Genomic DNA, 24,116 nt, shown 5'->3' on the forward strand with positions numbered 1-24,116 from the left:
TGTTGATCATCATTGTCACCACTCTAATACAAACCTTTTCACTTTTTCTGTTACTATTGCCTAATTTATCACATAGCAGACAAGATCTTTTTTCTCTTAATGCAAATAATGCTATTTTCTTGTTTGATTCTAATGGTTTTCTAACATACTTAGAATAAAATCCAAACTTGTACTTGGTTTACTAATCCCTGGCCCCAGCCTACCTCTTCGACTTTACCTGTTACTACTAACTTAGTAAGCAAGTAAAGGAAGCATCATAAATTGCAATAGGTATGTTATCACATCCTACAGGAAATCATTTTGTTTATGGGATTGTGTGGTATATTTCCTAAGATAAAAATGTCCTATACTCTGCATAGAAAGATCTCTCTCTAGTTTTTAGCTTTCTTTTTACCTTTCTGTATCAGATTATCAGGAGGAGAGCCTTACTCAATCTTTAAACCACTTGATAAGATTTACTTCCCTGTAAAGAGCCTTGTAGGGGAAGCTTTTGTTGCATAAGGATAGATTTAACCAGCAAATACTTCCCATTTTCTTTTATCGGACCACCAAGAAAAATCCATTCTTCCCTTGAAGACATGTTATCTTATCAGTGTCAGTCAGAGTTACATAGAAGCACATAATTTTATACTTCATAGGTAATGGACTGTAATAGACAATTTATTTGAAAAGTCTGGGCATGATGGTAACAAATGAGGCTTTCTATAGCATCCATTCTAGAATTAAAATACACAGGCTGCTGTACTGGCTGCATTTCCAAATCACGTACAGATGATGATGAACTTACAGATTTAACAGAAGTACCAGAAAAGGAAAAAGAAAGAATAAAATATAATAAATCAGAGGCTTTATCAAGGTATTTTAATTTCTAAGTCTATTTCTTTGCTAGTTGTCAGTTTTTTTGTTTTTTCTATTTTCTATTTCTTGTTAAATCAGTTTTGGTAATGGGTGTTTTTCTGGAATTTTTCTATTACCTGTTAATTAGCTATTTTGTTGGTATAAAGTTATTCTAATAATAATTACATTGATTATTTTAATTTCTGTGGCATTCGTAGTGATACTCACCCTTTCACTCTTGATTTTGGTAATTATGTCTTCTCTTTTTTTCTTGGTTAATCTAGGTAAGGTTTTTTGATTTTGCAGCTTTTTCCAGAAAACCAGCTTTCGATTTCATTGACTTTTAAAAATCTATTGTTTTTCTGTTTTGTATGTCATTGATTTCCATTCTGAACTTTATTATTTCTTTCCTTCTGCTTGCTTTGGGTTTGATTTGGTCTTATTTTCCTAGCTTCTTGATGTGTAATCTTAAGTCATTGATTTTAGAATGTTATCCTTTCTAATATGTGTTTAAAGCTACACTTTTCCCCTTAAGTTTCCCTTTAGCTGCATCCCATAAAGTGTGATATATTGTGTTTGCATTTTTATTCAGTTCAAGATATTCTTAAATTTTTCTTTATGATTTCTTCTTTGGTCATAGCTTATATAGAAGTGTGTTTAATTCCCAGATGTCTAAGGATGTCCCAAGTCTTTCTCTTTATAATCTAATTGTTCTCAGAGAATATACTTTGTATGATTTCAGTCTTTTTAAACTTAATGAGACTTGTTTTATGGCTTAGTAGATAAGATGGTCTGTCCTACAGAATGTTCCTAACCAATTAGGCCTTTTATCAATATGAAATGTCCCTTTTTGTTTCTGTTAGTATTTCCTGTCTTAAGTTTGTTTTGTCTGATATTAATGTGACCACTGCAACTATCTCTTAATTACTATTTGCATGACATCTTTTTCCTTCATTTAGTTTCAAACTCTGAATCTAAGGTATATCTCTTGGGGGAAAAAAAAAACAAACATCTGGATCTTACTTCTTTTTCCAGTCTGAAAATTACTGCCTTTTTATCAGAGTATTTAGTCTATTTACTTTTAATATAATTGTTAATATAGGTGGATCTATGTCTGCCATTTTACTATTTGTTCTTATATGTCTCTTTTACTGTATTGTTCCTTCTTTACTGATTTATAGTAAATGATTCTTTCTGTATCTTTTGAATCCCTTTGCAATTCTTAAAATTATTTATTTTTGTTGTTATTTTTGTATTTTCTTAGTTCTTGATCAAGAATTACATCTTGGAGTTATTACAGCCTACTGATGGCTCTGTGTGTGTGTGTGTGTGTGTGTGTGTGTGTTATGCTGCTGATAAAATATAGCAATTTGGTCCAGTAGAGTTCTGTCCCTTACCATCCTTTGTGCAGGGTTATTGTCACATGAAATGAAACAATATAGGAGTACAGTTATTGCTTTAAAAAATCTTTTATTTTTAAAGAAATTTACCATTTCCATTGATCTTCGTCTCTTCCTATGGATTTGAGTTATTTTCTAATGTCATTTCCTTTTAGCTGATAGTACATCATGTAGGATTTTCTGGAGGCTAGGTCTGCTTGAAACAGATATTCTGCTTTTGTGTATCTAGGAATGTCTTTCTCTGGTCTTCGTTTTTGAGGGATAGTTTTGCTAGCTGTAGAACCCTTGGCTGACAGTTTCCCCGTCTCCTCAGCCCTGTGACCTCAGTGAGAAGTCAGTGTTAACGCTGCTGTTGTGGCCCTGCATGTGTTGAGCTGTTTTTCTCTTGCGGTCTTCAAGATTTTTGGTTTTTCTTTGGCTTTGAGCAGTTTGACACTGATACATCTAGGATAGATACTTTTGTTTTTATCATACTTGCAGTTTATTGAAATTTGGGGGTCTGCAGATTGTTTTCCATCAAAATTGGGAAATTTTTAAACATAACTTTTTCAAATATTTGTTCTTTCCTTCTCTTCTTCTGGGACTTCTGCCACAAAAGTGGCAGGGGACGCTTATTTGTTCTCTACAGGTTCAGATTCTGTTTGTTTTTAAGCTGGATCTAACGGTCTATTCATTTTTCTAAAGTGTTTCTTCTCTCTTTTCTTTTGATTGGATAATCTCCGTTGATCTGTTTCAGTTTACTTATTCTTTATTCCACCAGATCAAATCAGTTATTGAGCTCATCTGGTGAATTTTCATTTTAGTTAATGTACTTTTCAACTCTAGAATTTTCATTTAGGATTTCTATAGTTCTGTCGAGATTCCCTACTTGACTAGGGAATATTTCCTTTCATTCTTGTCATGTTTCCTTTAATTCTTTGAATACATTTGTGATTGTTACTTTGAAGTCATCTGCTAACTCCAACATCTAGGCCTGCTAAGAGCCTGTTTCTAGTTACTGCTTGTTTGCTTGAGTGAGGGCCACACTTTTCCTATTTCTTTGCATGTCTTGTAACTTTTTAGTAAATTGGATGTTTTAGTGTAATATATTTTAACACTGAAGTTTGTTGGGTTTGTTTTTGAGAAGCATAGAGATGAGTGTTTTTGTGTGTGTTTTTAGTACTTTACCTGGATTAAACTGTGGAGTGTGACTCCTGCATGGTCACTGATGTGTCTGCTTAGTGATTTTTATTCTCCTTTTTACTTTTTATCCTGGCTGGGAGTCACTCCTCTCTCTTCTTAGACAGTGATTTGGGCATAAGTTGTGCTTGAGCACCTGGAGTGTGGAAAGCTTCTACCTTCTATTGATCTGTTTGTGATTTGGGAAGTACATTTGGAGTCCAGCCAGTTCTCAAGTATGCCTTCGCTTATTCTTTTTGTTGTACCCTCTTTTGTCTCCCCCTCCACAGCCCAGTATTTTCACAGTCAGTCAGGAATGTCAGGAGAACATAATTAGTTATTCTACAGTTCTCTCATTTCCAGGATCTTCCCTTCATATTTCTAGCTGATCTGCCACTCACACCAGTCAGACCACAGCCTCAAGCTAGAAGAACCAGTTAGGTTCCTACCAAGTTTGCCACTTTTAGCTGACAAAGCTGTGGCCTTCTACTGCACCCCACCCCAGTACCCCAAGCTGAGTCTGCCCCTTCTGACAGCAAAACTACTGGTTTTCATGGCCTTTGTTGTTGTTCAGTTGCTCAGTCATGTCCAACTCTTTGCGACCCCACGGACTGCAGCACACCAGGCTTTCCTGTCCTTCACCATCTCCTGGAGTTTGCTCAAACTCATGTCCATTGAGTTGGTGATGTCATCCAACCATCTTGTCCTCTGTCATCCCCTTCTCCTCCTGCTTTCAGTCTTTCCCAGCGTTAGGTTGGTGTGTTTTGTTTTGTTTTTTTAAATTTTTTTTTCATTTATTTTTATTAGTTGGAGGCCAGTCACCCCACAATATTGTAGTGGGTCCCATCATACATTGACACGAATCAGCCATGGATTTACATGTGTTCCCCATCCCGATTCCCCCTCCCACCTCCCTCTCCACCCGATCCCTCTGGGTCTTCCCAGTGCACCAGGCCCGAGCACTTGTCTCATGCATCCAACCTGGCTGGTGATGTGTTTCACCATAGATAATATACATGTTTCAATGCTGTTCTCTCGAAACATCCCACCCTCGCCTTCTCCCACAGAGTCCAAAAGTCTGTTCTGTACATCTGTGTCTCTTTTTCTGTTTTGCATATAGGGTTATCATTACCATCTTTCTAAATTCCATATATATGTGTTAGTATGCTGTAATGTTCTTTATCTTTCTGGCTTACTTCACTCTGTATAATGGGCTCCAGTTTCATCCATCTCATTAGAACTGATTCAAATGAGTTCTTTTTAATGGCTGAGTAATACTCCATGGTGTATGTGTACCACAGCTTCCTTATCCATTCGTCTGCTGATGGGCATCTAGGTTGCTTCCATGTCCTGGCTATTATAAACAGTGCTGCAATGAACATTGGGGTGCACGTGTCTCTTTCAGATCTGGTTTCCTCGGTGTGTATGCCCAGAAGTGGGATTGCTGGGTCATATGGCAGTTCTATTTCCAGTTTTTTAAGAAATCTCCACACTGTTCTCATAGCAGCTGTACTAGTTTGCATTCCCACCAACAGTGTAAGAGGGTTCCCTTTTCTCCACACCCTCTCCAGCATTTATTGCTTATAGACTTTTGGAGAGCAGCCATCCTGACTGGCATGTAATGGTATCTCATTGTGGTTTTGATTTGCATTTCTCTGATAATGAGGGATGTTGAGCATCTTTTCATGTGTGTGTTAGCCATCTGTATGTCTTCTTTGGAGAAATGTCTGTTTAGTTCTTTGGCCCATTTTTTGATTGGGTCATTTATTTTTCTGGAATTGAGCTGCAGGAGTTGCTTGTATATTTTTGAGATTAATCCTTTGTCTGTTGCTTCGTTTGCTATTATTTTCTGCCAATCTGAGGACTGTCTTTTCACCTTGCTTATAGTTTCCTTTGTTGTGCAAAAGCTTTTAAGTTTCATTAGGTCCCATTTATTTAGTTTTGCTTTTATTTCCAATATTCTGGGAGGTGGGTCATAGAGGATCCTGCTGTGATTTATGTCGGAGAGTGTTTTGCCTATGTTCTCCTCTAGGAGTTTTAGAGTTTCTGGTCTTACATTTAGATCTTTAATCCATTTTGAGTTTATTTTTGTGTATGGTGTTAGAAAGTGTTCTAGGTTCATTCTTTTACAAGTGGTTGACCAGTTTTCCCAGCACCACTTGTTAAAGAGGTTGTCTTTTTTCCATTCTATATCCTTGCCTCCTTTGTTGAAGATAAGGTGTCCATAGGTTTATGTATTTATCTCTGTGCTTTCTATTCTGTTCCATTGATCTATATTTCTGTCTTTGTGCCAGTACCATACTGTCTTGATGACTGTGGCTTTGTAGTAGAGTCTGAAGTCAGGCAGGTTGATTCCTCCAGTTCCATTCTTCTTTCTCAAGATTACTTTGGCTATTTGAAGTTTTTTGTATTTCCATACAAATTGTGAAATTATTTGTTCTAGTTCTGTGAAAAATACCGTTGGTAGCTTAATAGGGATTGCATTGAATCTATAGATTGCTTTGGGTAGTGTAGCCATTTTGACAATATTGATTCTTCCAATCCATGAACACGGTATATTTCTCCATCTGTTTGTGTCCTCTTTGATTTCTTTCATCAGTGTTTTATAGTTTTCTATGTATAGGTCTTTTGTTTCTTTAGGTAGATATACTCCTAAGTATTTTATTCTTTTTGTTGCAATGGTGAATGGGATTGTTTCCTTAATTTCTTTCTGTTTTCTCATTGTAAGTGTATAGGAATGCAAGGGATTTCTCTGTGTTAATTTTATATCCTGCAACTTTACTATATTCGTTGATCAGCTCTAGTAATTTTCTGGTAGAGTCTTTAGGGTTTTCTATGTAGAGGATCATGTCATCTGCAAACAGCGAGAGTCTCACTTCTTCTTTTCCTATCTGGATTCCTTTTACTTCTTTTCCTGCTCTGATTGTTGTGGCCAAAACTTCCAAAACTATGGTGAATAGTAGTGGTGAGAGTGGGCACCCTTGTCTTGTTCCTGATTTTAGGGGAAATGCTTTCAATTTTTCACCATTGAGGGTGATGCTTGCTGTGGGTTTGTCATATATAGCTTTTATTATGTTGAGGTATGTTCCTTTTATTGCTGCTTTCTGGAGAGTTTTAATCATAAATCGATGTTGAATTTTGTCAAAGGCTTTCTCTGTATCTACTGAGATAATCATATGGTTTTTATCTTTCAATTTGTTAATGTGGTATATTACATTGATTGATTTGCAGATATTAAAGAATCCTTGCATTCCTGGGATAAAGCCCACTTGGTCATGGTGTATGATTTTTTTAATATGTTGTTGGATTCTGTTTGCTAGAATTTTGTTAAGGATTTTGCATCTATGTTCATCAGTGATATTGGCCTGTAGTTTTCTTTTTTTGTGGCATCTTTGTCTGGTTTTGGAATTAGGGTGATGGTGGCCTCATAGAATGAGTTTGGAAGTTTACCTTCTTCTGCAATTTTCTGGAAGAGTTTGAGTAAGCTAGGTGTTAGCTCTTCTCTAAATTTTTGGTAGAATTCAGCTGTGAAGCCATCTGGTCCTGGGCTTTTGTTTGCTGGAAGATTTCTGATTACAGTTTCGATTTCCTTGCTTGTGATGGGTCTGTTAAGATCTTCTGTTTCTTCCTGGTTCACTTTTGGAAAGTTATACTTTTCTAAGAATTTGTCCATTTCTTCCAAGTTGTCCATTTTATTGGCATAGAGCTGCTGGTAGTAGTTTCTTATGATTCTTTGTATTTCAGTGTTGTCTGTTGTGATCTCTCCATTTTCATTTCTAATTTTGTTAATTTGGTTTTTCTCTCTTTGTTTCTTAATGAGTTTTGCTAATGGTTTGTCAGTTTTGTTTATTTTTTCAAAAACCCAGCTTTAGCTTTGTTGATTTTTGCTAATGTCTCTTTAGTTTGTTTTGCATTTATTTCTGCCCTAATTTTTAAGATTTCTTTCCTTCTGCTAACCCTGGGGTTCTTCATTTCTTCCTTCTCTAGTTGCTTTAGGTGTAGAGTTAGGTTATTTATTTGACTTTTTTCTTGTTTCTTGAGGTAAGCCTGTAAATGCTATGAACATGCTTTTACAGTGTCTCATAGCTTTGGGGTGGTTGTGTTTTCATTTTCATTCATTTCTATGCATATTTTGATTTCTTTTTTAATTTCTTCTATGATTTGTTGGTTATTCAGAAGCGTGTTATTTAGCCTCCATATGTTTGAATTTTTAACAATTTTTTTCCCTGTAATTGAGATCTAATCTTACTGCACTGTGGTCAGGAAAGATGACTGGAATGATTTCAATTTTTTTGAATTTACCAAGACTAGATTTATGGCCCAGGATGTGATCTATTCTGGAGAAGGTTCCATGTGCACTTGAGAAAAAGGTGAAGTTGATTGTTTTGGGGTGAAATGTCCTATAGATATCAATTAGGTCTAGCTGGTCCATTCTGTCATTTAAAGTTTGTGTTTCCTTGTTAATTTTCTGTTTAGTTGATCTATCCATAGGTGTGAGTGGGGTATTAAAGTCTCCCACTACTATTGTGTTATTGTTAATTTCCCATTTCATTCTTGTTAGCATTTGCCTTACATATTGCGGTGCTCCTATGTTGGCTGCATGTATATTTATAATTGTTATATCTTCTTCTTGAATTGATCCTTTGATCATTATGTAGTATCCTTCTTTGTCTCTTTTCACAGCCTTTATTTGAAAGTTATTTTATCTGATATGAGTATTGTGACTCCTGCTTTCTTTTGGTCTCCGTTTGCGTGAAATATTTTTTTTCCAGCCCTTCACTTTTAGTCTGTATGTGTCCCTTGTTTTGAGGTGGGTCTCTTGTAGACAGCATATATAGGGGTCTTGTTTTTGTATCCATTCAGCCAGTCTTTGTCTTTTGGTTGGGGCATTCAACCCATTTACATTTAAGGTAATTATTGATAGATATGGTCCCATTGCCATTTACTTTGTTGTTTTGGGTTCACGTTTATACAGCCTTTCTGTGTTTCCTGTCTAGAGAAGATCCTTTAGCATTTGTTGAAGAGCTGGTTTGGTGGTGCTGAATTCTCTCAGCTTTTGCTTGTCTGTAAAGCTTTTGAATTCTCCTTCATTTCTGAATGAGATCCTTGCTGGATACAGTAATCTAGGTTGTAGGTTATTCTCTTTCATTACTTTCAGTATGTCCTGCCATTCCCTTCTGGCCTGAAGGGTTTCTATTGATAGATCAGCTGTTATCCTTATGGGAATCCCTTTGTGTGTTATTTGTTGTTTCTCCCTTGCTGCTTTTAATATTTGTTCTTTGTGTTTGATCTTTGTTAATTTGATTAATATGTGGCTTGGGGTGTTTCGCCTTGGGTTTATCCTGTTTGGGACTCTCTGGGTTTCTTGGACTTGGGTGGCTATTTCCTTCCCCATTTTAGGGAAGTTTTCAGCTATTATCTCCTCGAGTATTTTCTCATGGCCTTTCTTTTTGTCTTCTTCTGGGACTCCTATGATTTGAATGTTGGGGCGTTTCACATTGTCCCAGAGGTCCCTGAGGTTGTCCTCATTTCTTTTGATTCTTTTTTCCTCTCTGCTTCATTTATTTCCACCATTTTATCTTCTACCTCACTTATCCTGTCTTCTGTCTCCATTATTGTACTCTTGGTTCCCTCCAGAGTGTTTTTGATCTCATTTATTGCATTTTTCATTTTTAATTGACTCTTTTTTATTTCTTCTAGGTCTTTATTAAACGTTTCTTGCATCTTCTCAATCTTTGTCTCCAGGCTATTTATCTGTAACTCCATTTTGTTTTCAAGATTTTGGATCATTTTTATTATCATTATTCTAAATTCTTTTTCAGGTAGATTTCCTATCTCCTCCTCTTTTGTTTGACGTGGTGGGCATTTTTCATGTTCCTTTACCTATTGGGTACTTCTCTGCCTTTTCATCTTGTTTAGATTGCTGTGTCTGGGAGTGGCCTTTCTGTATTCTGGAGGTCTGTGGTTCCTTTTTATTGTGGAGGTTTCTCCCAGTGGGTGGGGTTGGACGATTGGCTTGTCAAGGTTTCCTTGTTAGGGAAGCTTGTGTCAGTGTTCTGGTGCGTGGAACTGGATTTCTTCTCTCTGGAGTGCAATGGAGTGCCCAGTAATGAGTTTTGAGATGGGTCTATGTGTTAGGTGTGACTTTGGGCAGCCTGTATGTTGACACTCAGGGCTATGTTCCTGCGTTGCTGGAGAATTTGCATGGTATGTCTTGCTCTGAAACTTACTGGCTCTTGGGTGGTGGTTGGTTTCAGTGTAGGTATGGAGGCTTTTGGATGGTCTCTTCTTAATTAATGTTCCATGTAGTCAGTTTTCTGATGTTCTCAGGTTTTGGGCTTAAGTCTCCTGCCTCTGGATTTCAGTTTTATTCTTCCTGTAGTCTCAAGACTTCTCCAACTATACAGCACTGATAATAAAACTTATAGGTTAATGGTGAAAAGATTCTCCACCATGAGGGACACCCAGAGAGGTTCACAGAGTTACATGAAAAAGGAGAGGGAGGAGGGAGATAGAGATGAGCAGGAGGAGAACAAGGGGGACTCAAGAGGAGAGAGACAGATCTACACAGTTGTCTGTTCCCAGAGTGTTCTCCATAGCCCAGACACCCACCAAGATTCACAGAATTGGATTGGGAAGAGAAGGGGAAAGGAGGAAATAGAGGTGTTCTGAGGTAGAAAGTGGAGAGTCAAAAGTGGGAGACAGTAATCAACACACTCCTGAATAAAAATGGGAACTGAATATTGGATTCTTAAATGTCCAAAATGTATATCACATACTGAAAAACAAAGATTAAAAATCTAGAGTAGCGGTTAGACTATTAAAAATACAATATTAAAAACAAAAGCAAAAAACAAAAATAATTTTAGAAATATATATTCAGTTTGGTTTAAAACTAGGGCTTCTCTTTTTTTTTTTTTTTTTGCAAGGTTAAAATGAAATGAAAATGAAAATTAAGGAGTAGTAGTGGAGTAATAGAGGACTTTAAAAGAAAATAAGAGAAAAAGAAAAAAAAACAAGAAAAAAATTTTTTTTCCTAATTAAAAAAGTCGTAAAAATATATGAAAATGAAAGTTAAGGAGTAATGGGGGAATAATAGGGAATTTTAAAACAAAATAAAAGAGAAAAAATAGAAAAGAAAAAAATTTTTTTAATTAAAAAAAAAAAGTAAAAATATATCTAGGAATTTCTCTGGAGCTGTTGGGGTCAGTGTGCGTTCTGTTCAGTTTCAGATAGCTCCTCGTTCCAGCTTACACTTCTCGATATCTATAGGCCCCTTCCGGTGTAGTTGGTGTTATCTACAGGGCTTTTAATCTGTTGCACCGGTCCCTTCTGAAGCGGTTCCCTTTGTTTATTTGGCTTTTGTTTGCCCGTCTCTTCAGTGCCTAATTTCCGCCCTGACACAGGCGGGCGGAGGTGGTCTCTTGTTCAGGTTCGCTAGTTCCGTCGCGCTGCGGGGAGGGTGGGGGCGCTGTCTTCCCCGTCTACGCTGCTCAGGCTCCCGGCTGTTCTGTATGGAGCGTGCCCTGCCTTGCGTACTGTTCCAGTTTTCGGGTAGTCCACAAAAGCGCGGACTCGGTTGCGCCTGCGTTTTGTGCCTTCCCCGGCCAGAGTAGCTCAGGCAGCCAGGAGCTTGACGGGCGCTCTCTCCCCGGGTGCGGTGCACCTTCTCCCCTCTGCGGTCCCAGCCTGTTTCCGCCCGTGCCAGTCAGGTGTGTGCGCCTTGTGTTTAGCCGCGACCCTCCCAGCGGATGTCGACCATCCAGAATCTCAGGAAGTCTTTGGTTAGAAACTGGAGGCCTGTTTGCAGTGTGGTAGGGGATCCGGCTAGCTCTTCTCTGGACTTGCTCAGACCCTTTGTTCTGCGAACGGCCGGCAGTGTGTCGAGCCGGTTAATTTTCTCTCTCTTTTGCTATCCCACAGTTTAAGTTGGTATCTCACAAAAGCTCCCTCCGATTGCCCTCAGGGCACTCAGGCCGGGTCCTTACCCTAAGCAATGCCGCCAGCTCCTCTCCCTTCCGCCCCCACTTGCTGGTGGCGGATGTGGGTGTCTGGGGTACTTTTCTGCTGGGAGTTGCTTTTAGGCACGTAATCTGTGGGGTTTATTTATTTTTCCTCCCAGTTAGGTTGCCCTTCGAGATTCGAAAACTTCCCCCAGACCCGCCAGTGAGAGGGTTTCCTGGTGTTTGGAAACTTCCTCTATTAAGACTCCCTTCCCTGAACGGGTCTCTGTCCCTAGCTCTTTTGTCTCTCTTTTTATCTTTTATATTTTGTCCTACCTCCTTTCGAAGACAGTGGTCTGCTTTTCTGGGCGCCTGATGTCCTCAGCTAGCGATCAGAAGTTGTTTTGTGAAGTTTGCTCTGCGTTCCATTGTTCTTTAGATGAATTTGTAGGGGAGAAAGTAGTCTCCCCGTCCTGTTCCTCCGCCATCTTGGCTCCTCCCCTAGGTTGTTTTCTAATGAGTCAGTTCTTCACATCAGGTGGCCAAAGTATTGGAGCTTCTGCTTCAGTGTCAGTCCTTCCAGTGAATATTTAAGATTGATTTCCTATAGGATTAACTGGTTTGATCTCCTTGCTGTCTGAGGGACTCTCAAGAGTCTTCTTGGTCTAGCTGTATCCTGAAAGCTCTCCTGGCAGAGCTGAGGATTAGAGGGTGGAGTTCTTGGGTTGGAATAGCCCCAGGCAGTAGGTTTGTAGCCTCCTGCTGGTCTTAACCCTAAAGCTGTAGCAACTTTTTATGAAATTTCTGTATTTGTTTTCTGCCTTTGATTGATTTCCTAAACCCTGAAATGACTGAGAAGTTTTCTTATTGTTTTGAGGAGAGGATTCACTAACCTGTTCATGCCATTAGAACCAGGAGTCCCTTCCCTGAATCATTTCCTGGTCATGTACAAGGCACAATGCTCCTCTCCTCACCCCTGCCCATTACTCTTTCTTTCTCTCTCTCATTGCCACAGTTTCCCACGGTTTCAGAATCCCAGAGTGTGTGTTTCTAATGACAGTGAGCTCTGTTCCTTCACATTAATATATACAGTTTAGACTTCTGTTCTTCATCCATATTACAAGCTATTCATTGTATTATTTTATATTTGAGTTCCTGAAGATATATTGAAGTAAGAGTAGGAATCCTTGTGAATAGATTGTGAATTCCTTGGTGCTGTGGAGAAAATGGAAACTTCTCGACTTGTGCCTACAAACCGAGCACAGGTCCTGTCATGTTAGGAAGTTGCTAACAGCAAAAAGGGAAATTATCTGGAAGCTCTAGTTGAAGATTCTACTTATGTTTTTAAGTGTACATTTTAAATGTGAGTGTAGATCCACTGCTCAAGCCCTTTACCTTTGGAAGTTGTGTATGGGTGTGTTTCTAGGTGAGAGGATGTGTGCATAGAGCAAAATTGAGCAGTAGAGCAGTATATTAAATTACATTCAAAAGGTAGATGAGAAGCATTTATATGTTATTTATAAATAAATGAGGGATTCCCTGGTGGCTCAGATGGTAAGGAGTCTCCCTGCAGTGCAGGAGACCCAGGTTCGATTCCTGGATCAGGAAGATCCCCTGGTGAAGGATATGGCAACCCACTCCAGTATTCTTGCAGGGAAAATCCCATGGATGGAGGAGCCTGGCGGGCTACAGTCCATGGGGTTGCAAAGAGTCGGACATGACTCAGCGACTTCACTTTCTTTAACTTAATAGATAAATGATATCTTAAATTTGTAAAGCAGTTTTCAATTTAAAACTTGCTTCCACAAACATTTTATTGTGGCTCATAAAATAGCCCTTTGCAGTGGTATGCTATTGTTTTTATACTAGGAGAATCCAGTCTGCCACTGTGGCTCTGCATGTCCAGCTCGTGCCTTTGATTGTATATATGTGCACTGGTCTTCTGAGCAGACACTTGTGCATCTTTTCCCACTCAGGTCAAGTATTAGCTCTCCTGGGAAGCCCTGCTTGACTTTCCTAGGCAAAGCCGAATTCATGTACCCTTCATTTAGGCTCAGGTAGACTCCTGAGCTGACCACTTTCTGTGGGCCTTATGCGATGGTTTTTTTGTTCACTTTTTACTCCCTAACTAAGGTGTAAGGTTTTTTTGTTTGATTTACTGTAGTTACTAGCACTTAATAGTTACACAGTAAATATTTCTTGAGGGGAATAAAAGAAGATAGAGGTGTGCCATGGGCAGCCTGAGGATAGAGAAGCTCAGGCTCCTTGGTGGAGAAGGCATAGACGTGGGCCTTGTACTGTGAGTGCCTGGAATTCAGACATGCTTAGGTGTGGTGGGAAGAATTAGGAGTCATTTCTCAAAGCAAAGTTGGAGAGACAAAAAAGATCAAAATGTTTTTGAATAAAAGCATGGGTTTCTGTTTGATTGAAGCTTGGGTGCTTGCTGGAGACGAGTGGGAAATAAGGTGGGAGAAAGGTCACTTGAGAGCACAGATTGGGCAGAGTGTCTGAGTGCCTGACTGAGAAATGACTTTGTTAAGGTGTTTGAGCAGGAAATGGAAGCGAGTAGAAGGGTGCTTCAGACAACTGATCTCTTGCATATACAAGATAGTAGAAAAGCAGGAAGACTGGTTAGGAAAGGGTCCTGTGGTTGGAGTTGATAATGGGGTTCTGGACTAGGGGGCTGCAGTGACTATATAAAGGAGGAAGTACGTTAAAGAGAAATTATGAGGATAGAATAAACAGAATTTGACAGCTGGTTGGATGAGTAAAATGAGATCAGAGTCAGATTTTTCATCCTTAATGCAATAAATGTATCTTGAATAAAATAATTTTACCCTCCCAGGTAGGAGTTTCTTCATCTATCAAACAAAGGTAGTAATGCCTACCTGGCAGTATTAAAGTGAGAATAAATTAGAGAAGCTATGGAGATTGCTTGTTTAAATAGTTCTTTGAAATAATTGTTTTTATCATCTTTTTAAAAATCATTTGTCCTGGTTAATGTCATTTATTTGTGCTTTTTATTATTGTGAGCTACTGCTGCATATTAAAAAGCAGAGACATTACTTTGTCAACAAAGGCCCGTCTAGTCAAAGCTATGGTCTTTCCAGTGGTCATGTATGGATGTGAGAGTTGGACTGTGAAGAAAGCTGAGCTTCGAAGAATTGATGCTTTTGAACTGTGGTGTTGGAGAAGACTCTTGCAAGTCCCTTGGACTTCAAAGAGATCTAACCAGTCCATCCTAAAGGATATCAGTCCTGAATATTCACTGGAAGGACTGATGCTGAAGCTGAAACTCCAATACTTTAGCCACCTGATGCGAAGAACTGACTCATTTGAAAAGACCCTGATGCTGGGAAAATATTGAAGGAGGGAAGAAAAGGGGATGACAGAGGATGAAATGGTTGGATGGCATCACCGACTCAATGACATGAGTTTGAGTAAGCTCCAGGAGTTGGTGATGGACAGGGAAGCCTGGTGTGCTACAGTCCATGGGGTCACAAAGAGTCGGCCACGACTGAGCAACTGAACTCAACTGCTATATTTTAATATAGATCTCTTGTTTATGTTGGATAGTTCCATCTTGTTGATGGAGAAGACAAAAAGAAAGGATTTCTGACATAAAAATGAGAAATAAGCAAGGAAATCTGGAATTTTTGTTTCCAGAATGTTTTAGGTGGTATTAACATTGGGCTAGAAGTGTCTCATGTTCTTAATGTGAGAGCTTGTTTTGACAGTCACTTGGTCCCATACTGTGCATAAGCAAGAGAGAGAGCAGTTAGGGGTCTCCCACCTGGGTCTGCAGAGGCTTGATTATCACTGAGCCTGCCTGCAGAGAAGAAAGGTTCCCAGTTCCTGTATGTTTAGATATTTTTCCAAATGCCAGCAGGAATAAATAACCCAAGTATTTGAAGTAGACGAACTTTGGTGAGTGATCTTCAGATACAAGATTTATATTTGGGTACACATTCTTCCAACCTACTGGACCTATTGCAGCCAACCTACTGCAACCTATTGAGGGCAGGAACTATTACTTGGTCCCTCTTCTTATTACTCCCAGTGGTATATAACGGACATTTAGTAAATGATTTCTGAATGGGGGAAATAAAAGAAGCTTCTAAGCCAGAGGAACACACCAGTCAGTAAAAACATTCCAAGTAAGTTGCTGGTGCCTCTACAGCAGAGATTTGAGGACTAGTTGAGTGGCTTGCCTTACTGTGTCATAGTCCACTGTAGGTTTTACAGTCCTCCTCATTGGTGGATCTTGGAGCACACCTCCAAGTAAAGATGACTCAGACCCCATATTGTTCATCATCCTCAATTTCTTCTCTTTTTTGTACACCCTTTCTCTGGAGTTGAAGCCAGATTTTCTTGTATTTCTTCTGTCAGAAGATCAGTCTAATCATCCTCACTTGGAATTACCCACTAACCCTTACTTGAACTTGCCTTGTGGATAAATAATCCACTCAAATGTAGCCAAGCAGCTATAACCCTGAACAGTGGGTCCATTTCCCCAAAGGAGGACTTCTGGAATATAATGGAAAAATAGGGGCCAGTCCTTACTTCACGTTGTGTATTGTTGGGCCACATTACCTTTGACCCACATGTAAGTATGATCACTAGCATCTTCCATCTCCAGGCTGGAATTAGAGCCCTCGGGCAATAGGGGATTCTTTTTTTTCCAGGAGAGGTCCTGATTTTTCCCCAAAATACAAAAAATAGTAGACGATGATGAGCCTATACAAACTACCCACACTTGTTACCGATTGACCCTTAAAAAGCAATTACTTATACAGTCCAGCTTGGGAGTGTTGATGCCTGTGAGCAGTTGGACAGGTTCACAGCTGGGTTAATGGGGAAACTATAGCCTGGCCTGAAATGTAAAAGTTGCCACAGAAAACCACACTCAGAGGCAGGCAGCATGTTTTTCAGTAGAGAAAATTGCCCTTTGGTTCTTACTCAGGACACCCTTTCAGCAAATTGTTAATATTGTTAAGATTATTGCTTTTTCTCCTTTGCATGCCTTCATTTATTTATTTACTTATTAATTGTTGATTATTACTACCCACCCTGCCCCTCAAAAACAGAAGTGAAGTGAAGTGAAAGTCGCTCAGTCATGTCCAACTCTTTGCGACCCCACAGACTATACAGTCCATGTAATTCTCCTGGCCAGCATACTGAAGTGGGTAGCCTTTCCCTTCTCCAGGGGATCTTCCCAACGCAGGGACTAAGCCCAGGTCTCCCACATTGCAGGCGGATTCTTTACCAGCTAAGCCGCAAGGGAAGCCCTCAAAAACAGAAACTAGAGCTAAAATGTTCTGGGAACAGTACTACTCCTACTCCACTCTACTGGCCCTTATTCCTCTCACGTGCCTTAGGGTGAGGCTGAAGAAGCACCAATGATTAATTCAGTGGCATGGTTTTTCTTAACCTGTTTACAGGGGGTGTGCATTTTCCATAAGTATTTTGTACTGTCTTTTGAAGTCAGTAAACTCATTAGAGTCACTGGATTTTAAAGCTCAAATGGATTTTAGAAATCAATTCATGCCTTCCTTTTACAGCAGAAGTCAGCAATTTTAAGTGACTTGAACAAGATTGCTCCTCGCTCATAGCAGAGTTGGGACTCAGGGAAGATGCTTTAAGTCAAGGTCTTTTTTTTTTTTTTTTGCTTCCCCATGTAAATATAGAAAATAAAAGACATCTATACTTCTTATGTATTCATGCTCAGTCACTCAATCATGGCCAACTCTTTGTGACCCCATGGACTGTAGCCCGCCAGGCTCCTCTGTCCATGGAGTTTTCCAGACAAGAATACTGGAATGGGTTGCCATTTCCTACTCCAGGGTATCATCTCAGTCTAGGGATCAAACCCACATCTACTGCATCTCTGTATTGGCAAGTGGATTCTTTCCCATGGAGCCACCTGGGAATCCCTCTTGTCTTCTTAGTTTCCACTTGCTCTTCAACTTTAAATGTGAAAACTCCAACGAGAATATACTTACAAATTTCTTTCATTCTGAAATATAAAAGAATCATTCAGGTAAGTATAAAGCTTTTAAAAATTGAGGTTATTGTTTCTGCTGTTTCTCCATAATAATTTTTACATAATTCTTGACTCCTGGTCTTAAAAAAATAAATGACTTGCTGTGGTTTATAACACTTTGACACATTGATAAAATAGAATTATATATTTTCTGAAGAAACTTGAGTTACTAGTATTTTGGGGAAATGTTAGCTTACATCTGAATGCCCAAGCAAGACCAGATTCTCAGAATTTGACTTACAGCAACATTCAAATACACAGAAGAAATACTTAATTAATTAATCTTTAAAATAACTTTAAAATCTTTAAAATTTTAATCTTTAAAATAACTAAATCTATATGTACTTTAGCTCAAGGAATTGCTCTACATAGATATAAATCCAATTTTTTATGCCTTCAAAATTGTGTTTGGTGTTGTATTGGGTAAGTAATTTTATGTGCACAGGTGTTCTTGATATGTTATTCTAGCATTATGAAATTACCCTGATTGTTGGTAACTAAGTATATAAGCCAAGATTTCACTTTTTAGAAAGATATTCTATCATGTTAGGAGATTTTTACTCTTTAAGAAGGAATTCATAAGATATAATTCTACCAGTTTTAACCCAGTATATACTCCATTATAAACATTTATAAAAATGTTTTAAATCTTAAATGCTACCAAGTCTGGTTGATGGGTCAGCATGGATTTTAGTACCTATTTTTCCTTTAAGGCTGTGCAAGATGACACAATGAAAAGTATCCCAGCCAACTTTCTAAAACATTGTTAGGAGAAACTGAATTTTTTTTAAGGCAGTCTTGAAAAACCTGTTTTTATTATATCATATTTGGTGAGGGAGCTCAAGCTTGGAGACCAGATTGAATTAGGGTTAGCTCCCAGCCCTTTCCATTTGCTAAATGTGTACCCATGAGAGAATGACACTCGTGCTCATTTTCCTCACCTGTAAAACTGGTGATACTAGCTCCTGACTCACAGAGTTGTTTTTAGCAATAAATGAAAACATGAATAGCAAATACTTTGTGAAATACCTGGCACATAATAAATCTTCAATAAATATTAGCTATAATTCTATTAGTATGTAATTATTTCATTTCAAAGAAGGAATTATAGGCAGTTCTTGACTTAATACAAATTAATAGGCTATCCAGTTATATATATATATTTTTTTTCTATTTTGCCATTGTTTACCTTCATACTCTGGAGAACCAGTGCTCTAAAGGTCATTCTGATAAAAGAGGTGTTTTTGAAAGTGAATTTTATAGCTTGCCTGCTATAAAATGAATGAATGAGTAATATGTATAGGTTTAGGGAGAAGGGTAAGTTTTCTCTATTCAAAATTCATAGAAAACCTTTTAACTTTATTAGTCCAGTAGTTCCCAAATTTGTTTGACCATGAAACTCATTTTCTACAAAATACCAGTTAGCATCCTGCAGAAGTGTTAATCTACCCTTTGGGAAGTCTTGCTGTGTAACTTTTGAAACATGTACACACACACATGTATCGTTTAGATGTGGTTAAAGCTGTTTCGGGCAGTGACCTTTCAATTAGGTTTTCTCAGATTTAAAATGTATCACCATCTTATTTAATACTTATTTAATATTTAATACAAATTTGAATGGTTCAGAACAGAAATAGTATGATATAGAAAAATTAATTTCATTTCACTTTTGTGCACATTTTAAGCTGTTAACAAAATTCAGCCCCTCATGGGTCACAGCCTTGTGGTGGCAGACGGGGCTTGTGTAACTTAATGAAGCCATGAGCCCATGCAGGGTCACCCAAGATGAAGGCATCACAGTGAAGAGTTCTGACAAAATGTGGTCCACTGGAGGAGGAAATGGCAACCCACACCAGTATTCTTGCCTGGAGAACCCCATGAACAGTATGAAAAGGCAAAAAGATACAACACTGGAAGATGAGCCCCCCCCAGGTCAGAAGGTGTCCAGTATGCTACTAGGGAACAACAAAGGTAATTACTGAGTTCTAGAGAGACTGAACGGGACTTCTCCACAGGCTCAGCAGTAAAGAATCCAACTGCAAATGCAGGAGCCGCAGGAGACACAGGTTCAATCCCTGGGTTGGGAAGATCCCCTGGAGAAGGAAATGGCAACCCACTCCAGAATTCTTGTCAGGAAAATCTCCTGGACAGAGGAGCCTGGTGGGCTACAGTCTGTAGGGTCGCAAAGAGTTGGACACGACAGAGGGCCTGAGCACACCAGAAAGAATGAAGCAGCTCCGCCGAGGCAGAGATGATGCTCAATTTTGGATATGTTTGGTGGTGAAAGTAAAGTCTGATTTTGTAAAAAAAAAAAAAAAAAAAATATTTCATAGGAACCTGGAATATTAGTTTCATGAATCGAGGTAAATTGGATGTGGTCAAGCAGGAGATGACACGACTGAACATTGACATCTTAGGAATCAGTAAACTAAAATGGATGGGAATGGGTGAATTTAATTCAGGTGACCATTATATCTACTATTGTGGGCAAGAATTCCTTAGAAGAAATGGAGTAGCCCTCATAGTCAACAGAAGACGCTGAAGTGCAGTACTTGGGTTCAGTCTCAAAAATGACAGAATGATCTCAGTTTGTTTGCATTCAACATCGCAGTAATCCAAGTCTATGCCCCAACCACTACTGCCAAAGAAGCTGGAGTTAACCGGTTCTATGAAGACCTACAAGACCTTCTAGAACTAACACCAAAAATGATGTCTTTTTCATCATAGGGGATTGGAATGAAAAAGTAGGAAATCAGGAGATGCCCAGAAAAACAAGGACTTGGCCTTGGAGTACAAAATGAAGAAGGTCAAGGGCTAACACAGTTTTGTCAAGAGAATATGCTGGTTATTTAACTTAATTTGTCAAGAGAACACCCTGCTTATTTAACTTATATGCAGAGTACATCATGAGAAACGCTGGACTGGATGAAGCACAAGCTGGAATCAAGATTGCCAGGAAAAATATCAATAACCTCAGATATGCAGATAACACCACACTTATGGCAGAAAGTGAAGAAGAACTAAAGAGCCTCTGATGAAAGTGAAAGAGGAGAGTGAAAAAGTTGGCTTGAAGCTCAACATTCATAAAAATAAGATCATGGCATCCGGTCCCATCACTTCATGGCAAATAGATGGGGAAACAGTGACAGACTTTATTTTGGGGGGCTCCAAAATCTTTAATTTCATGGTGACTGCAGCCATGAAATTAAAAGATGCTTACTCCTTGGAAGGAAAGTTATGACCAACCTGCTGCTGCTGAACCACTTCAGTCGTGTCCGACTCTGTGCGACCCCATAGATGGCAGCCTACCAGGCTCCCCCATCCCTGGGATTCTCCAGGCAAGAACACTGGAGTAGGTTGCCATTTCCTTCTCCAATGCATGAAAGTGAAAAGTGAAAGCGAAGCCACTCAGTCGTGTCCGACTCACAGTGACCCCATGGACTGCAGCCTACCAGGCTCCTCTATACATGGGATTTTCCAGGCAAGAGTACTGGAATGGGGTGCCATTGCTTTCTCCATATGACCAACCTAGACAGCATATTAAAAAGCAGAGACATTACTTTGTCAACAAAGGTCCGTGTAGTCAAAGCTATGGTTTTTCCAGTGGTCATGTATGGATGTGAGAGTTGGACTATAAAGAAAGCTGAGCGCAGAAGAATTGATGCTTTTGAACTGTGGTGTTGGAGAACACTCTTGAGAGTCCCTTGAACAGCAGGGAGATCCAGCCAGTCCATCTTAAAGGATATCAGTCCTGAATATTCACTGGACGGTCTGATGCTGAAGCTAATACTCCAATACTTCTGCCACCTGATGTGAAGAACTGATTCATTGGAAAAGACCCTGATGCTGGGAAAGATTAAAAGTGGGAGGAGAAGGGGATGCCAGAGGATGAGGTTGGATGGCATCACCGACTCAATGGACATGAGTTTGAGTAAGCTCCAGGAGTTGGTGATGGACAGGGAATCCTTGCATGCTGCAGGCCATGGGGTCGCAAAGAGTCAGACACGACTGAGCGACTGAACTGAACTGATAGCAAACATCCTTTTCCAACAGCCCAAGAGATGACTCTATGCATGGACATCACCAGATGGTCAGTACCAAAATCAGATGGATTATATTCTTTGCAGCCAAAGATGGAGAAGCTCTATACAGTCAGCAAAAACAAGACCTGGAGCTGACTGTGGCTCAGATCACGAGCTCCTTATTGCAAGGCTCAGACTTAAATTGAAGAAAGTAGAGAAAACCACTAGGGCATTCAGGTATGACCTAAATCAAATCCCTTACAATTATACTATGGAAGTGACAAATAGATTCAAGGGATTAGATCTGATAGAGTGCCTGAAGAACTATAGATGAAAGTTTGTAATATTGTACAGGTGAGAGTGACCAAAACCATTTACAAGAAAAAGAAATGCAACAAAGCAAAATGGGTGTCTGAGGAGGCTTTATAAATAGCTGAGGAAAGAAGAGAAGCGAAAGGCAAGGGATACAGGAAAAGAGATACCCAACTGAATGCAGAATTCCAGAGAATAGCAAGGAGAGGTAAGAAGGCCTTCTAAAATGAAGAATGGAAAGAGAGGAAAACAGTAGAATGGGAAAGACTAGAGATCTCTTCAAGAAAATTGGAAATATTGAGGGACCATCTCGTCCAAGGATGAGCACGATCAAGGACAGAAACAGTAAGGACCTAACAGACGTGGAGTTAATTAAGAAGAGGTGGCAGGAACACACAGCAGAAGCAGAACTGTACAAGAAAGATCTTCACGACCAAGATAACCATAATGGTGTGATCACTCACCTAGAGCCAGATATCCTGGAGTGTGAGGTCAAGTGGCCTTAGGAAGCATCACTATGAACAAAGCTAGTAGAGGTGATGGAATTCCAGCTGAGCTATTTAAAATCCTGAAAGATGATGCTGTGAAAGTGCTGCACTCAATGTGTTAGCAAATTTGGAAAACTCAGCAGCGCCCACAGGACTGGAAAAGGTCAGTTTTCATTCCAGTCGCAAAGAAGGACAGTGCCAGAGAATGTTTAAACTACCGTACAGTTGCTGTCATTTCACATGCTAGCAAGGTTATGCTCAAAATCCTTCAAGCTAGGTTTCCGTAGTATGTGAACCAAGCACTTCCGGAAGGACAGGCTGGATTTCAAAGAGGCAGGCTCTTTGAAGAACCAGAGATCAATTTGCCAACGTTGGATTGTGGAGAAAGTAAAGGAGTTCCAAAAAAGTATCTACTTCTGCTTTATTGACTACACTAAAGCCTTTGACAGTGTGGATCACAACAAACTGTGGGAAATTCTTAAAGAGTTGGGAGTACCAGACCACCTTACCTGTCTCCTAAAAAACCTGTGTGCAGGTCAAGAAGCAAGTTAGAATCGGACATGGAACAACTGACTGGTTAAAAATTGGGGAAGGAGTATGAAAGGCTGTATGTTGTCACCCTGCTTATGCCAGGCTGGATAAATCAAAGCTGAAATCAAGATTGCCAGGGGAAATATCAACAACCTGAGTCTCTTGATGAGAGTGAAAGACGAGAATGAAAAAACTTGCTTGAAACTCAAAAAATACCAAAAAAACTAAGATTGTGGCATTCAGTCCCATTGCTTCATGGCATATAGAAGGGGAAAAGGTGGAAGCAGTGACAGATTTTCTTTTCTTGGGCTCCAAAATCACTGCGAACGGTGACTGCAGCCATGAAATTAAGACACTTGCTCCATGGAAGGGAAAGCTATGACAAACCTAGACGGTGTATTAAAAAGCAGACCTCACTTTGCTGAAGAAGGTGCATATAGTCAAAGCTATGGTTTTTCCAGTAGTCATGTATGAATATGAGAGTTGGACCATAAGGAAGGCTGAGTGCCAAAGAACTGATGCTTTTGAATCATGGTGCTGGAGAATATTCTTGACAGTTCCTTGGAATGCACACAGTTCAAACTAGTCAGTCCTGAAGGAAATGAATCCTGAGTATTCATTGGAAGGTCTGATGCTGAAGCTGAAACTCCAATACATTGGCCACCTGATGTGAAGAACCGATTCATTGGAAAACACCCTGATGCTGCGAAAGATTGAAGGTGGAAGGAGAAGGGAATGACAGAGGATGAGAGGGTTGGATGGCATCACCGACCCAATGGACTTGAGTTTGAGTAAACTCTGGGAGAGAGTGCAGGACAGGGAAGCCTGGTATGCTGCAGTCTGTGGGGTCTCAAAGAGTCAGACATGACTTAGCCACTGAACAGCAACAATAATCATTAAACCAACAGAACATCCTTTGCCATGTTCTGATATTTTGTTGGGTTTAGAATCTGACAAACCAAAAATCTATTTTTCTTTTGTAAAAAACTGTTTTGAAATAATTTTAGACTTAAAGTTGTAAAAATAGTACAGAAAGTTTCTGCATACTGTTTACCTAACTTCCCCTGATATGAACTTCTTCCATAGGTACAGTACAGTTTTCAAAATCAGACAATAAGAAACATTGGTACAATATTTTTAGGTAAAATATAGATCTTATTTAATCACCAGTTTTTTGTTCTGAATCCAAACCAGAACCCCACATTGCAGTAAGTTGTCATGTCTCCTTATCCCACAGTATTTTTCTTTTAAAGATTTTCTTTTTATGTGAACCTTTTTTAAGTCTTTGTTGAATTTGTTACAATATTGTTTTATGTTTTGGTTTTGGCCAGGAGACTTGGGGGATCTTCCCTCCCCTACCAGGGATCAAACTTGCATCCCAT

The 24,116-nt window shown here is 39.3% G+C and overlaps 1 protein-coding gene across 27 annotated transcripts in view; it reads left to right on the forward strand.

Annotated features, from left to right (window-relative positions):
* RBFOX2 (RNA binding fox-1 homolog 2) overlaps positions 1–24,116 on the forward strand; it is a 287,477-nt gene that overhangs the window by 213,365 nt on the left and 49,996 nt on the right. The gene's annotated exons all lie outside the window — the stretch shown is intronic.

Source organism: Cervus elaphus, chromosome 22, assembly GCF_910594005.1.
Source record: "Cervus elaphus chromosome 22, mCerEla1.1, whole genome shotgun sequence".
In the NCBI taxonomy this organism is placed as follows: Eukaryota; Metazoa; Chordata; class Mammalia; order Artiodactyla; family Cervidae; genus Cervus; species Cervus elaphus.